Source organism: Sorex fumeus, unplaced genomic scaffold, assembly GCF_029834395.1.
Source record: "Sorex fumeus unplaced genomic scaffold, SorFum_2.1 ptg000008l, whole genome shotgun sequence".
NCBI lineage: Eukaryota > Metazoa > Chordata > Mammalia > Eulipotyphla > Soricidae > Sorex > Sorex fumeus.
Genome location: NW_026606065.1, coordinates 31,533,418 through 31,548,324, shown reverse-complemented (window position 1 = coordinate 31,548,324; position 14,907 = coordinate 31,533,418).

Sequence of the window (14,907 nt, the reverse complement as noted above, 5' to 3'; positions counted from 1 at the left end):
CTGTCATTTTTAATTTTTTTCTTTGTCACATTCAATGATGCTCAAGGGTTACTTCTAGCTCTCCACTCAGAAATTACTCCTAGCAAAGCTTGGGGAACCATATGGGATGCCAGGGATTGAATCCAGGTCGGCCGTGTGCAAGACAAACACCCTACCCATTGTACTATCACTCAGGCTGTCTCCTATAGGCCTTTATATCATTTCTGAGGTCAGGGGCCCTTTGGATTCCAATTTCAAGTTCTCAGGAGGAAACCCATGTTCAGGGCATAAGGAGCCAAAGCTATGATCAGAGAATTCACATGCTATAAACAGGGCCTTCAGAGAAGCTGACAAGTGGGTATTGAATGATTATGTGTGTTTTTAGAGCATCTCCCCTAAACTCAGGATTTTCTGTTTTCCCCAATAAGTCTGGAAATAAGTCAGACATATGGATACACAGAAGCATCAAGTTTTGAGTAGGTAGAATGCCGTTTTAGCCCACTCCATTGTGCCTCTGAAAACTTCTGCATTGCAAAAAGATGGGATTGCATCATTCATGAGGTTTGTGCCATGGGCCCCGCACCCAGATACCCACTATGGACCCATATTGAGGAGGCTGGCATTCATTATATTATAGCCTGCCTCATCTGGCTCTTCTTGCCTGAGTCCCCAGTAAGTCTCTATGTTCCCACCATCTCTAAGTTTTCTAGTCTATACTAGACCTCAGGTTGGAAAGAAAGTCTTCAAGAAAAGGATGAAAGACATAATAAAATTCCCTTAGGCAGCACTCCAAGTCCTTCCCAAATGCCCTTACTTTCCAAGCAACAAGAAGAGGGAACACAGAAACTGATGTAAAAAGCTTATACATTATTCTTTTTTTTCAACCTTCTTGACATATATTTTAATTTGCATTGGTAATTTGTTTTATAATTGCTGGTTTATAAATTGTTTATCTAATTAAAACTCTTATTGGCTTTTTTTTTGGATTAAAATAGAACTTAGTGTGATTTCTTTAAAGAATGAGTTTCTGTGCCAAGACAGAAGTTGAGCACTTTGATTTTTCACTATTTTCTCAAATCTAGAGTTCCTTTCTCTTTTAATCTGAGGAATTGTTAAGAAAATTAAGAAATGTTTGCCTAAAGGATGTGACCCAGATGTGGTTCTTGTCAATCAAGCTGGTGTCACTGCTCTTGTAGAATTATATCTCTCAAAAATTCCCATCATTCTGACTTTAGCTGAGTTTAAGTTCATAGTTTAAGTTCAGTGTTTCAAACTACCATTGAGTTTAAGTACTATTACCACTATTACCACGGAAATAACAGATTTTAATGCAGAGGATAATAAAGATAATCCAGTAATTTGTAACTTAATCATTCAAACTTTTATGTTTAATTCAACTCAACTTTTATTTACTACATACTATATACTAACCCCAGCATTAAGGGATTAGAAATAGGGGGAAATTAAGCATCTTCACCCATCTTTCTTCTACCCCAAATGACTATGGCTTGCTTCCTAGATAAAAATCAGTAAAATCTAAGAGCTGCAGCATATATGGGAAGAAAACTATGAGCTTTTAGGGAAATATAGAAAAAGATAAGTTTATTTTAGTTTCAAAGACACGTGGGGAGGTGGGATTTTAGCTAGTCTTGGGGTAGGTAATATAGTTATTAAAACCCTTGTAATAATCTTCAGAATCACCATGTAAGTATGCTTTTGACTTCAGAAACCAATCAGGGGAGGAAGACTCTAGGAGACTCTGTTTAATTTCCATTAAACATATACCCTATATATCCATAGTTGGCGAGATTGGGGAATACCCCTTCTCCTCCAATACACAGATAAATATACACAAAAGGCAGGACGACACAGAAGTATAACATTAAAGTGCTTACATTTTAAAAAAGTGTTTACATAGACCTAATCAATGTGAAATAGAGTTTCCACAAATATTTTGTTTGGATAAATACAATTTCTTGAAAAGATCTCATATTGACTCTTACATACTATTAGTAAAGACACCAATTTAGTTAATTATTGTTTTTAGAGGTCTCAAGGACTGAACTCAGGGTCTCATACCTAAGAGACATGTGCTTTACCACCGAGTTATAACCTCAGCCAGAACTGAATGGAAATTTATTACAGTTATCTTTTATGCATTTTTTTAAAAAGTACATCAGTCCTTTCCAAATACAGCCCAATACAGCAAAAACACAAACTAGGAATATGATAGAAATCCAGATGGATAGCTACTGACCTGAATAAATTAGAGCTGTTTCTACTTTGGAGATCTAGGGTTTAAGGAGTGCTATTTAAAGACAGGCAGACAACACGGGTGGTTCACCGAGCCATGGTTTGCGTCTTCCTGAGTCTTGGCCCCGCTTCTAGCCCATCAATCACCCACCCAGAGGAAAAAGCCCCCAGCTCGAAATGATCTATAGCTGTAATGCACAGGGCAGCATGGAGCCATCGAAATTCTGCAATTTCAGCATAAGAATTTTAGTAGCACATACTAATAATTGGTCTCCTTTCTCAATTGTTTTTCACTTAGATTGTTTCCTTTTCTGTGTTTTTGTTTGTTTGTTTTGTTTGGGGGCCACACCTGGTGAACCTCAGGCTTTACTCCTGGCTCTGCACTCAGGAATCACTTCTAAAGGTGCTCAGGGGTCCGTATGGGATGCCAGGGATGGAACTCACCGTGGCCACGTGCAGAACGCTCTACCCACTATACTATCTCTCCACCCTGCTGACACTGCTCTCTCTGAAGGGGCATAATCACAGCCTTACAAGACCATCCACTGCCCATTTTCTCTTTGCCAGCGTGTGCTCACCAGGACTCATGTTCCATTCTAGTGTTGGGGCCCATTATTGCTCATAGAATCTAATTATGTTGACAGATGGATATTTTTTAGGTAACTGACATATGTCTACAGGCTCTTTTCATAGAAAACAACATCAGTTTGCATGGGAAATAACCAAAAACCTTTTTTGTCAAAAATAACCCAGTCGACGTCAGGACAGGATGGAGTCAAAATCACTTGCATGAGCGAATACCTTCTCTTTGGCCAATTGGCGGATATGCCAAGGAAAAGAAAAAGGCTTAATGCTCCCAAAATGTCTCCCTTAGCTTGTCTCATTCAAATGTGGACTGGAATCAATTTCTCCATCAGTTTCATAGCACAGAGAGCATTTTGACACAGCAAACAAGATCTCTGTTTACTAGTAGAGCCATTTGAAGGTGGTTAATTATTCATTCGTGCTAATATTTTTGTGAAGCTATGTGAGAAGCATTCATTAGGACCCTAATAAAAGAGGATACAGTTTTCTGTAAAAGCAGGAAGCTGAGTTTTGAGGAGAGAACCCTGGAGAGCAGAATGAATAACTTGGCTTGACAAAATGACTGGCTCACTGCTGAGAACAAATGGATGGGTCTTCCACTGTATCTCTTCTCTGTCTTTGCCAGCCTGCCCCAATTCACTGCTGAACACAACAGTGCGGGGAATCAGAAGAGAGATTCAGGGGGGCCCAAGAAAGCAGCAGCCCCAAGGTTTGGAAAATTCTTGCAGTTGCTGGAAAAGAGAAGAATAATTTGAATTAAATCTAAGAAACGGATAATTCAATAGCAACAAAGGCTGCTATTGTTCATGTTATGTCATGTGAAAAAGATCCACTTTGTCATTAAAAAGAAAGTATGTGTAGGACACAAAATACAACAGATTCCTATCACCGGCTCATACTCCCTCCCTCTCGACGCACACTTGTTCCATGACTTATGCCCTGAATTAACTTATTTTCTTCTATTTGTTTTGTTTTCTTCTGGCCAGGTAAGCAAAGCCAAATGTACCAAAGTTGAGGCAAGGATGGTGTGCTTTAATTGCAAATATTCTGTGCATATTTAAATTTGGGGGAAAAAAACAATTTACATCAAAAGATGTAGAATTTGTTTGTTTTGTGCTTTTTAGGTCATACCCAACAATTAAAAGGGGTTACTCCTGGCTCGTGCACCCAGAAATTACTCCTGGTGGTGCTGGGGGACCATATGGGATGCTGGGAATCTAACCTGGGTTGGCCACGTGCAAGGCAAATGCCCTGCCTGCTGTGCTATGGCTCCAGCCCCAAGATGTAGAATTTTAGGTAGCAGTCCATGATGAAAAGAGGTGGCTTTATTCTCTCTCTCTCTCTCTCTCTCTCTCTCTCTCTCTCTCTCTCTCTCTCCCTCTCTCTCTCTCCCCCCCCCCCCACCCCCCGGCCCTCCTCTGCAACCTTCCCAGAACAAAAATAGAGATGGCTGTTAAAATGCTTCCTGCCCCTTCTAAGGCCCAGAGGCATAGATTGCTTCCTACCTTACCTACAATATCCCTAAGCTGGCAGTTTCTTTGGGGATCAGGCCAGTGTCAGAGGAATATTTCTCTCCCTCTCCCATGATGTTGAGAAAGCACCCCATTTGTTTCCCTGGTTTTCATCTTTTCTCTGTTAAGGTTATTTTTCATTCAATCACTCACTTATTTGCAAACATTTTATAAGTTGCCACAGTGTTTTATGCAGTGAATGTTCAGAAAGGGGTTAAAACCCAATGGAATAAAACACTGGCTTTGTCCTTATCAGTAGCCAAGACAGTTCATTAATGTGCTATCAGTGTTGAGACAGAAGTTGACTGAGAGTTACAGTGGGGGTTACAAGAAGTAAGCTGTAAATTCTAGCTATATCATTATGAGCTTCTTAATCTCTGACTAAAGGATACATCTCTCGCTGTATAAAAAAAAAAATTCTGATATCGGGCCAGAGAGATAGTACAAAGGTTAAGACGCTTGCTTAGCATGAGATTGTGACTGTGGTTCAAATCACACCACTGTGTGTGGTCCCCAGAGCACCACCACTCAGAGTGCCTGAGAACAGAGCCAGATAGAGGCTCTGAGTTGCACTAAATTAGATCCCCCACCCCAAAGAATATTGCAGCCCTAGCAGAATATTGCAAAGAAACTAGCAGTTATTTTGAAAAATTGTGTCCTAACTCAAAGTCTTTGGGTTAACCACAGAAGTGTGACCATTGGGAAACTTACAGCCTAAAAACTTAAACCAGAAGGAAAGTTGTGAGTAAAAATGGAAGCAAGAGAAGGAAAGTCAATTAATCCTGCCCCTGGAATTTAAGTTTAATTTAAGATGCTTTTTCAAAGCAAAACCCAATCGTGAACATGGCTGATGATCTCACACACACACACAAACACACACACACTGATAAGGAAATTGTGTGTGTGTGTGTGAGCCACATTGTGCAATTTCCCAGGCTACTCCCACTTCAGTTATATGCTAGAGGTCATCCCCCAGCAATACTCAGAGAACCAGACAGTGCTAAGATTGAGCTCAGGTCTCCCAAGTGTTAAGTATGCACTCAACCTGTCCCATGAGTTCTTCAGCCACAGAAGTTCCTTTTATTTCTGGAATCGGGTAAGTGACATGTAGTAGCTGGTCTTTGAATGCTAAAGACTAAATAGCATGATATGAGTTGTAATGATTTTTTTCAGTGATGCGGGTGTCATCTTTATTCTCTTTGGACTTACACTTTTTGTGGAGCGATAGCACAGCGGTAGGGCGTTTGCCTTGCACGCAGCCAACAAGGCCGACCCAAGTTCGATTCCTCCGCCCCTCTCGGAGAGCCTGGCAAGCTACCGAGAGTATCTCGCCAGGGCCTGGCAAGCTCCCCGTGACGTATTCGATATGCCAGACACAGTAACAACAAAGTCTCCAATGGAGACGTTACTGGGCCCGCTCGAGCAAATCAATGATCAACGGGAGGGCCTTTACTTTTACTTTACTATATTTTGTGCACTCAGATTTCTTTTGGTCATTCAAAAGAAATGTAGTAAGCATTTGCTTTGCAATAGGCACTGATCTAGGAAACAAGGGTTACCATGAATAATAGAAGTATTCTAGTGGAGGGGATATATCCTTAAGAATTTTTGGGGGTGCTTGGGGGACCATATGGAATGCTTGGAATTGAACCCGGGTTGGCTGTGAGCTAGGCAAACGTCCTACCCACTGTGCTATCGCCCCATCCCCATCATTAAGAATGTTAATTTGCTAATTTTACCTGGTGTTTTTGATTTGTTTGGGTTTGGTTTGGGGGGTCGGTCAACCTTGTGGTGTTCAGCGACCACTCCCAGCTCTGTGCTGGGGGTGGATGGGGGCACTTCCACCTGTGCCCAGAGGACAATTGATAGACTCAAACAACCTGCAAAGTATGCTTTGCCTGCACACAGTCGTTGAGCAAGCTCTCCAAACCTGTTTAATTTTTTTATCAGTGTCTTTATTGTCTTTCCCCACCAGATCGTGGAGCTGCATGGGAGGAAGAATCAACTTTATTCACTGTTGCTATTGCCAGCATTTATAGTAGGACCCATTTCACAATTCGCTCCTAAGAAAGATTTGTTGAACGAGTAAACAACAGTGACCTTCCCCTTACCCCATCACTGCCTTAGAGAACTGCTTTGGCTCAGCATCTGAATGATAGGTAGTGAAGACATCTGCTTTTAAAACTCATTTTTTAAATTTTTAAAAATTTTATAAGTTAGTTCACAATACTTGGTTACATTTAATATTCAAACACCTATCCCACCATCATTACACCTTCCTATCAGGAGCAATAGCACAGCGGTAGGGCGTTTGCCTTGCACGCAGCCAACATGGCCGACCCGAGTTCGATTCCTCCGCCCCTCTCGGAGAGCCCGGCAAGCTACCAAGGGTACCTAGCCCACACGGCAGAGCCTGGCAAGCTCCCCGTGACGTATTCGAGATGCCAAACACAGTAACAACAAAGTCTCCAGTGGAGACGTTACTGGGCCCGCTCGAGCAAATCGATGATCAACGGGAGGGCCTTTACCTTTACCTTTACCTTTCCATTTCAAGCTTTGATCCCTGTCCCAAATCACAACCAAAGTAATATATATTTACATACTGTCTGTTATGAATAACTGCTGAACATGCTTACAAAAATGTGTTCATATAGAATACAGGGCTGGAGCGATAGCACAGCGGGTAGGGTGCTTGCCTTGCACGAGGCCAACCAGGCCGGCCTGAGTTTGATTCCTCCGCCCCTCTCGGAGAGCCTGACAAGCTACCGAGAGTATCTCACCTGCACAGCAAAACCTGGCAAGCTCCCCGTGACGTATTCGATATGCCAAATACAGTAACAACAAAGTCTCACAATGGAGACATTACTGGGCCCACTCGAGCAAACTGATGAACAACGGGAGGACAGGGCTACAGTGCTATAGGAAACAGTGTGAAGATTGTTCTATTTTGGCAGGAGCCATTAAGACATTCTAAAAGATATCACTAACAGGTTGTTAAAGTTTGGGTGATGTGAGCTTTAGTATATATATCACTGTCCTCCTGTTGTTCATCGATTTGCTCGAGCGGGCCCAGTAACGTCTCCATTGGAGACTTTGTTGTTACTGTGTTTATCTGAAAAAATATATATGCATATATATATATATATATTTCCCTCTACGATTTGTTGCCTACTATCTGAACCCCATCAAATGTGGTGTGGTAATTATGGAGAATGGGTAGGGAGTGTCTTATGATGTTTACTCATATATGGAGGCTCAGTCCAAGCACATGGGGAGCGGCGTTGAGCGTGGGGGCGGTTGGGTTGTGGAGTTTTTTGGCTGCCGGAGCTGGGTCTCTTGGGGTGGTGAGGGCTCTCACCTGCCCCCTCTGGGGCGCCCTGTGTGAAACAGCCTAGCGTGGAGTCCAGTGGCATGGTTATGGGGGCCTCATGTTATCCAAGACTCATTTTTAGGATCGTGTTTATTGTTCCTCTTAAGTGAAGCTGGGGAAAATCTCTTGCCACCGTCGCTTCAACAAGCATTATGACTTGGAACTATGACTTGCACATGGAAAGCACTTTTTCTCATCTACGCAGGTGCACAAAAGCCTGTAGTTTATTGGGACCAAAGGAGTGTCTTCATCAGCACAAGGCTTCTCAGCGGCCCTGGTTTTCCTCTAGTCCACTTGCCTCATAGCTCTGAGTTATCACCTACGCACCAGTTTTGGGGGAGCAATAGTGAGTGACCCAAGATTTCTGACTATTGCTCTATTCTAATGATCAGTATTGGAGGGTCTTTCTATTTGCTTAAAGAAGGTAGATTTCGGAGCTGGAGAGATAGCGCAGTGGGTAGGGCATTTGCTTTGCACACGGCTGACCTGGGTTCTATTCCCAGCATCGCACATGGTCCCCTGAGCACAGCCAGGAGTAACCTCTGAGTGCAGAGCCAGGAGAAACCCTTGTGCATTGTCGGGTATGACCCAAAAAGGGAAAAAAAAAAGAGGTAGATTTCTAGGATCATGCTGGTTGATCTTCTTCTGTAAAGAGGGCTGTAGTCAAAAGTTTGGAGCATCTCTGCTAAAGCTATTTTACTCTCTCTTGGGATCTGAGGCTGATTATATCTCAGGCATAAACCACTAGAACCTTCTTCTTCCAGTCCCTTAGCAAACAGTTCCCAAAATCAATCTGCATTTATAGGATTTTCTCATAGTTTTATTAGAAAGAAAACATTACCCTCCTCTATTATTCCAGCCATCTTGGAGAACAGGGCAGTAATAACACTGATTCGACGTCTTCATAACACATATTCAGACAGTTGATTCCAATTATTTTTGAAATGTTTATTTAAAAACAAAAAGCTTATTGTATATGTGGAAAAGGACTTTGAAAATGGTAAAACACCATAAATAGTAGTTATATTACTATAATAATGACAAGTATTCATATGCCTCTTGAAGCTAAATTTTAAAAACATGTTCTTATATTTGTATAGAAAATAGCATTAGAAAAATCACTATAACCTTATTGGGCCAGAAACCACATACAGTCGGATAAACATCTGATTTTAGTTCACTTATTTACTATTGTTGCTATACTATTATGTTGGCACATCTTGTGTTTTTCTTTTATTTTCAAAATGTGTCACTAATCTGTAACCTATTATTCCTTAGATTCTTTATTACAAATATTTTTCTATGGAATGGTACAAAAAGGCATTCAAGGGAAAATATTTTAAATTACATTCTTTACCAAAAAGATTATTTTTATATATTACTTGTCTATTGAAATTTTTCTTTCAATACAAGCTGATTCATTTCTACACAATACATGTCAATAACTGCTACCACAGAAAATAACCATAAGTTAAAACTGTTTTTCTGCCTGTCTTCTTCTTCGTCTTTTTTCTCTTACTCCTCCCTCTTTTTTTCTATTTGTGAAAGTTTGGCTCTTTCCTTCTTAAGGTCCCCAGAAGTCCATAATTACTTCTTACAATAATTCTTTCATGATGCCCAGGTTATAAATTATTCATAATTCTGAATAGTGCCTTAATTGCAAATGTACCTGGTACTCTTTATCCTTTTTCTTTCTGTATCGTTTTCTTTATTATTTTCATACCTTCTATAATCTTGCCTGAGGCTGCTTTTTTAAAAAAAATTACCCCCCACCTTCCTTCCAGAAAGGAGTTGCTACAATAGAAGAATTAATTCTGTAGCTCCCTTATTTTACTCCTTTCTTCCTTTCCATCTGCAATGCTTCCTTCTGCCCAACTCGTCTCATCCTTGGCCATTTGCTTCAATGCCTGGCTCCCTATCAATTTTCTTCAGACAATTTTCCTTGACTAAAGCTGTCCTAATGTACTTGACCTCTAAGAATTCAGATGGAGACTATACCTATTGTTGTATACTTGGAAACATTCTGTAATTTTATTCAATTTATCACATTTTACTATCCATCCTTGTAAACTCTTGATTTTTTTCTTATTAGGATAAGGCTATTATTACTAATAAAAATTGTCTATTCTGTTTGCTTCATGTCTGTCTCTATAATGATCTCTATCTCCTACTAGGTAACCACCAATATGCCAGTCTATTGTTCTAACCCCAAATCCTCAAGGAATAATACGTGTAAGTGCTCATTAAATACCATCATGGGGGCTGGAACTATAGCACAGCGGGTAGGGCATTTGCTCTGTATGCGGCCGACCCGGATTCAATTCCCAGAATTCCATATGGTCCCCCGAGCACTACCAGGAGTAATTCCTGAGTGCAGAGCCAGGAGTAACCCCTGAGCATCACTGGGATTACATTGCTAACCCAAAAAGGAAAAAAAAAATACCATCATGTCTTTGAAATGCCATTCCCAATATTCCTAGAATTAAATATTGCTTTGCTTGTATATTGCTTTGCTTATAAACATTGATTTCTTTTGGGGGGAGGGGGTCATACCCTGTGATGCTCGGGGGTTCCTCCCGGCTCTGCACTCAGCAATTACTCCTGGCGGTGCTCTGGGGACCATATGGGATGCTGGGAATTGAAACCGGGTCGGCCTGCGACGTGCAAGGCAAATGCCCTACCTGCTGTGCTCCAGCCCCAACATTGTTTTTTTTTTTTTAGGCACCATTTTCACCAACAGATGATTTTCATTTGATTGCAAGTCACAGAAAACCTGATGAACTTTAATTAACAGGGCCTTAAACCAAAGGACATTACCTGTTTACTTAGCCACAGTCCAAAGGTGGTTTTTCCAGTATTAAGCAACACAGCTGACACTGAACTAAGCTTGGTTTAATACTGTCACCCAGGACGTGGCTTCCTGTCATCCTTTTTACCCACACCACAGAAGGTAGTTGTTTTAGTCCTAGTCATCAGAAGCTAGAGCCAGAAGTCACATTTTCTTGCTTCATGCGAAAAGCAGGAAGCAAAGGAGTCATGTCCAAGGAAAGGGGTATCTACTCACTCTTGTCAGAACTCTGAAGTCTCCTGGTCCTTTCCAATAACCAGAACTGAGTCATGTGTGTACTCTTGTGCTAACTGGACGAAGCACTTGCATGAACAATCAAACCCACTTCCTCCCCCCTTTTTTTATAATCAGCAAAAAAGAAAGAGAAACTTCTGAATATGCAAACGACATTGTTCCTGCTTGTCTGTGTGGCATTGAATGAACCACAGTAAAGATTCATTTTTTCCCCCTAAACCTTCAAGCTCTTAAAATTTTTCAAACCTTTCACTTTTCTTCCTATGCTTTAATCACGAAGGCTTTCCCTTCAGATTGTTTTTTTTCCCTGCTTAAAACTGCCTTTTTACTGAAATATTTACTTTCTTGCCTAAAAGGTTTCTCTCATGACTTGTTTACATAACTCACTTAATTTCTGCATCCTTTTTCTTTCCAAAAACATGGTGATATATCATATTTCAAATGATAAACAAGTCTATGTTGCCTCCCTCCTTCCCATGTTTCATATACTCTCGTTTCTTAACCGTTTTAGGAGCCCCAGGGGCCAAGAAAAAACATCTCCATGCTCCCTTTCCACTTTCCAGCAGCATTTCACAGGTGGTAAATGTACTTGACTGTTCCTCCCCTCCATGGTGAATCAGAGATAAGCAAGTTTTAATAGGAAGCAACAGGAATCAAGAGTTTAGAGCCAAGAAATCTCGGTAATATTATAAACACCCTCTACTAACTTGTTTATATTAAATTCTTTGCATACTTGCCTCTTGCTATTGTCAGGAAGTCCCATAACACACTGTACTTCCCACTTCATCTACGCTCCCAACATCTTTCACAGAAGCAAAGGAGCTGGGTTTCCATGGCAACACAAGTGTGACAGTTGAGGGTATTTGGGCATCGGTGAGATAACTGTCAGGTTCCATGGGGAGAGGGGAAATGAAGTTTTCTTTGTTTCTTTTTGCCTCCCAGCAATGCCCCTCCAAAGGTAGAAAGAGCCTCAAGTGTCAGCATACAGTGTTAAGTTTCCACTATCTTACAGATTTATGGCTCTTGAGGAAAATTCAATTTCATTTTATCTCATTTTCATTCTTTCTCACAAACAAATGAATGGAGACATCCTTTTTATTTCTAAAATGGCTCTCAGGATAGAGCATGGAGACATAGGAATGAAGACGTTCAGAAGACAGACACTCACTGTAGCACTATAGTACTGTTGTTCATCGATTTGCTTGAGCGGGCACCAGTAACATCTCACAAGAAATTGTGAGACTTGTTGTTACTGTTTTTGGCATATCGAATACACTACAGTAGCTTGCCAGGCTCTGCGGTGCAGGTGAGACTCTCTTGGTAGCTTGCCAGGCTGTCCAAGAGGGGCGGAAGAATCGAACCCAGGTTGGCAGCATGCAAGGGCAAACGCCCTACCCTCTGTGCTATCGTGACAGACACTCAGCTCCCTCTCAAATTGTCAAAATTCTCTACACATGTGGACAGCCTTCTTTTAGCAGCAGCTAACCTGTCAATCAGCATATACTGTGAAACCTCTACTCAGTTAAGTATCATCATCCTAGAGACAACAGGTCAGAAATCATTTTTCTTTTTCCTGTTGGGAGTTAAAAGTCTACCCTTGTGGTACCGAGAACTGAGGACCAGCAAATAGGAAAACCTAAATGAAGTGCAGCTTCCCAAGGGTCATTGTATTTGTATTTCTTATTTTAAGACTTCAGCACTGGTGGGAATACTGACTGGTCCAGCCTTTTTGGAAGACAATATGGGCATTCGTCAAAAATCTAGAAATTGAGTTTCCATACAACCCAGCAATACTGCTCTTGGGAATATACTCTAGGTGCCCAAAGACACAATGCAGAAAAGCCATCTGTTTTTCTGTGTTTATTACAGCACTGTTCACAATAACCATTATCTGGAAACAACCCAAACGCCCAAGAACATATGATTGGATAAAGAAACGATGATACAACTACACAATGGAACACTATACAGCCATTAGGTAAAATGAATTCACGCAATGTGTTTATTCATGGATGGACTAGAGTGCATTATGATGAGTGAAATGAGTCAGAGGGAGAGAAACAGACATAGAACGATTGCACTCATTTGTGGTATTAAAAAACAAATGAGCATAGTATGAGTTTCATATCCAAAGACAGTAGGAAAGAGGGCCAGGAGAACTGGCCCATGTAGGAAGTATGCCACAAGTGCATGTGTGTGTGTGTGTGTGTGTGTGTGTGTGTGTGTGTATGTTGTTGTGGCGGGGTTGGGGGTTGGAGGTTGTAGAGTGCAGTTAGGGCAGAGAAGTGACCACTATGACAGTGATAGTTGGAAATGATCACTCTGGAAAAGAACTGAGTGCTGAAAGGAGGTAAAGTGATATGCATGATAACCTTTCAGTACCTATATTTGCAGACCACAATGCCTAAAAGGAGAGAGTGAGAGAATGAGAGAGTGAGATAGCAAGAACAAGCAAGAGAGAACAAGAAGGGAGGGTGGGAAAGAGAGGGGAGGAGTGTCTGCCACGGAAGTAGGTTTGGGGTGTTGGGAGGGAAGCTGGGGACATTGCATTGGTGATGGGAAATATGCACTGGTGAAGAGATGGATGTTGGAACACTGTGTGACTGAAGCTCAATCATGAATAGCTTTGTAACAACTTTGTATCACAGTGATATAAGTAAAAAAAAAAGTCATCACTGAAGAAACATTAGGGAACACAGCCCTAGAAATTTCTAGAAGCTCTCCAACTCTCTGTTATGCTTGCTGGAATAACTAGGAAGCCCACTGTGTGTGTGTGTGTGTGTGTGTGTGTGTGTGTGTGTGTGTGTGTGTGTGTGTGCTTTCCTATCACAATATTCTCCAATATAGAGTTTCTCAATTTCTGGGGACCTGGGAAATAAAAACAGTTGTTTTAGGTTACATTTGGGACCCACAAACCTGGTGCAAATTTCCTTTAAAAAAGTCACTGAACCTCTAATCCTTGCAAAGTGAATGCTTTTTCCAGTAATACAAGATTTTCCTCAGGCTATAAGGAACGAGACAAAGACAGAAAGTGTTATTCTCTCGCCTCTATTTAATTCCCAACAAACTTGGTATTTAACCCCCAACAAACTTAGGTACTTACCAGTACAATGCATGATTTTTTTCCCTTTTTGGCTACACTGGCAATGCTCAGGGTTTACTCCAAGTAATGCACTGAGGTCAACGCAGCTGGTGCTCAAGGGACCATATGCAACCCACGGATCAAAACAGATTCAGCTATGTGCAAGGCAAGTACCTAAATGTCTGGTCTGTCTCTTTGGCCTGTAAAGTGTATAATTTTAGACAGCCTGTCTTTCTTCTAAAAAGTCAAGTTGCTACAAATCTAAAGAAATTACCAATGGGCACATACACTGCACACAAAAGATGAACATTCTATTCACCCATAACATCCCCTTAAAACTTAAAACTTTAAACTTCCCTGTAGCACGGTTCAGTTACGATGCACCCTGGTGTTTGAACTCTCCACAGTTTCACAATGCTGGTTTAGCATGTGAGGTCAGAATCTCCTGGGCTCCAAATCACTTCAAATACCACTTTGATTCTTAGTTCCTCTAAGAATCTGCCTTCACTACTAGTTTCTGCCACTCAAAATCAACCTGGCATATTATGATGATGTGTAACGCAGAAATAATGACTGAATTATGATCTGCTAAGCATTCTGACTGGGAACTCACCCTCAATTAAGTTTTTGCTTAATTACTTTAAGCAAAAATTTGTGATCTCTGTAAAACAGATAAAGTAAGATAAAGTAAACCAGTAAATGTAAGCTACCTATTCTAACAATGGAGTGGTAGGGAAGTAGGCCACTCCAAAACTGGAGTCTGTCTTTGCAGTGGCTTGATAGTCTCTTCCACACCCCCCAAAAAGTAGCTTAAAAATGCCTAATTTGGTTCGAGAAATTCATATCCAAATGATCATGAGAGGAAGAAGGAAGTAAAGGTAGACCAGGATAGAATACCAAAACCACAGAAGAGTATGATACCCATAAAATATAAGGCATGATATGGAGAAGGAATAAATATAAGTAAATCTAATAACGAGTTATAGCACACATATCTAAGCATATCTAAGTACTAATTTCTTTCTTTTTCTAAAATAATGTTTTT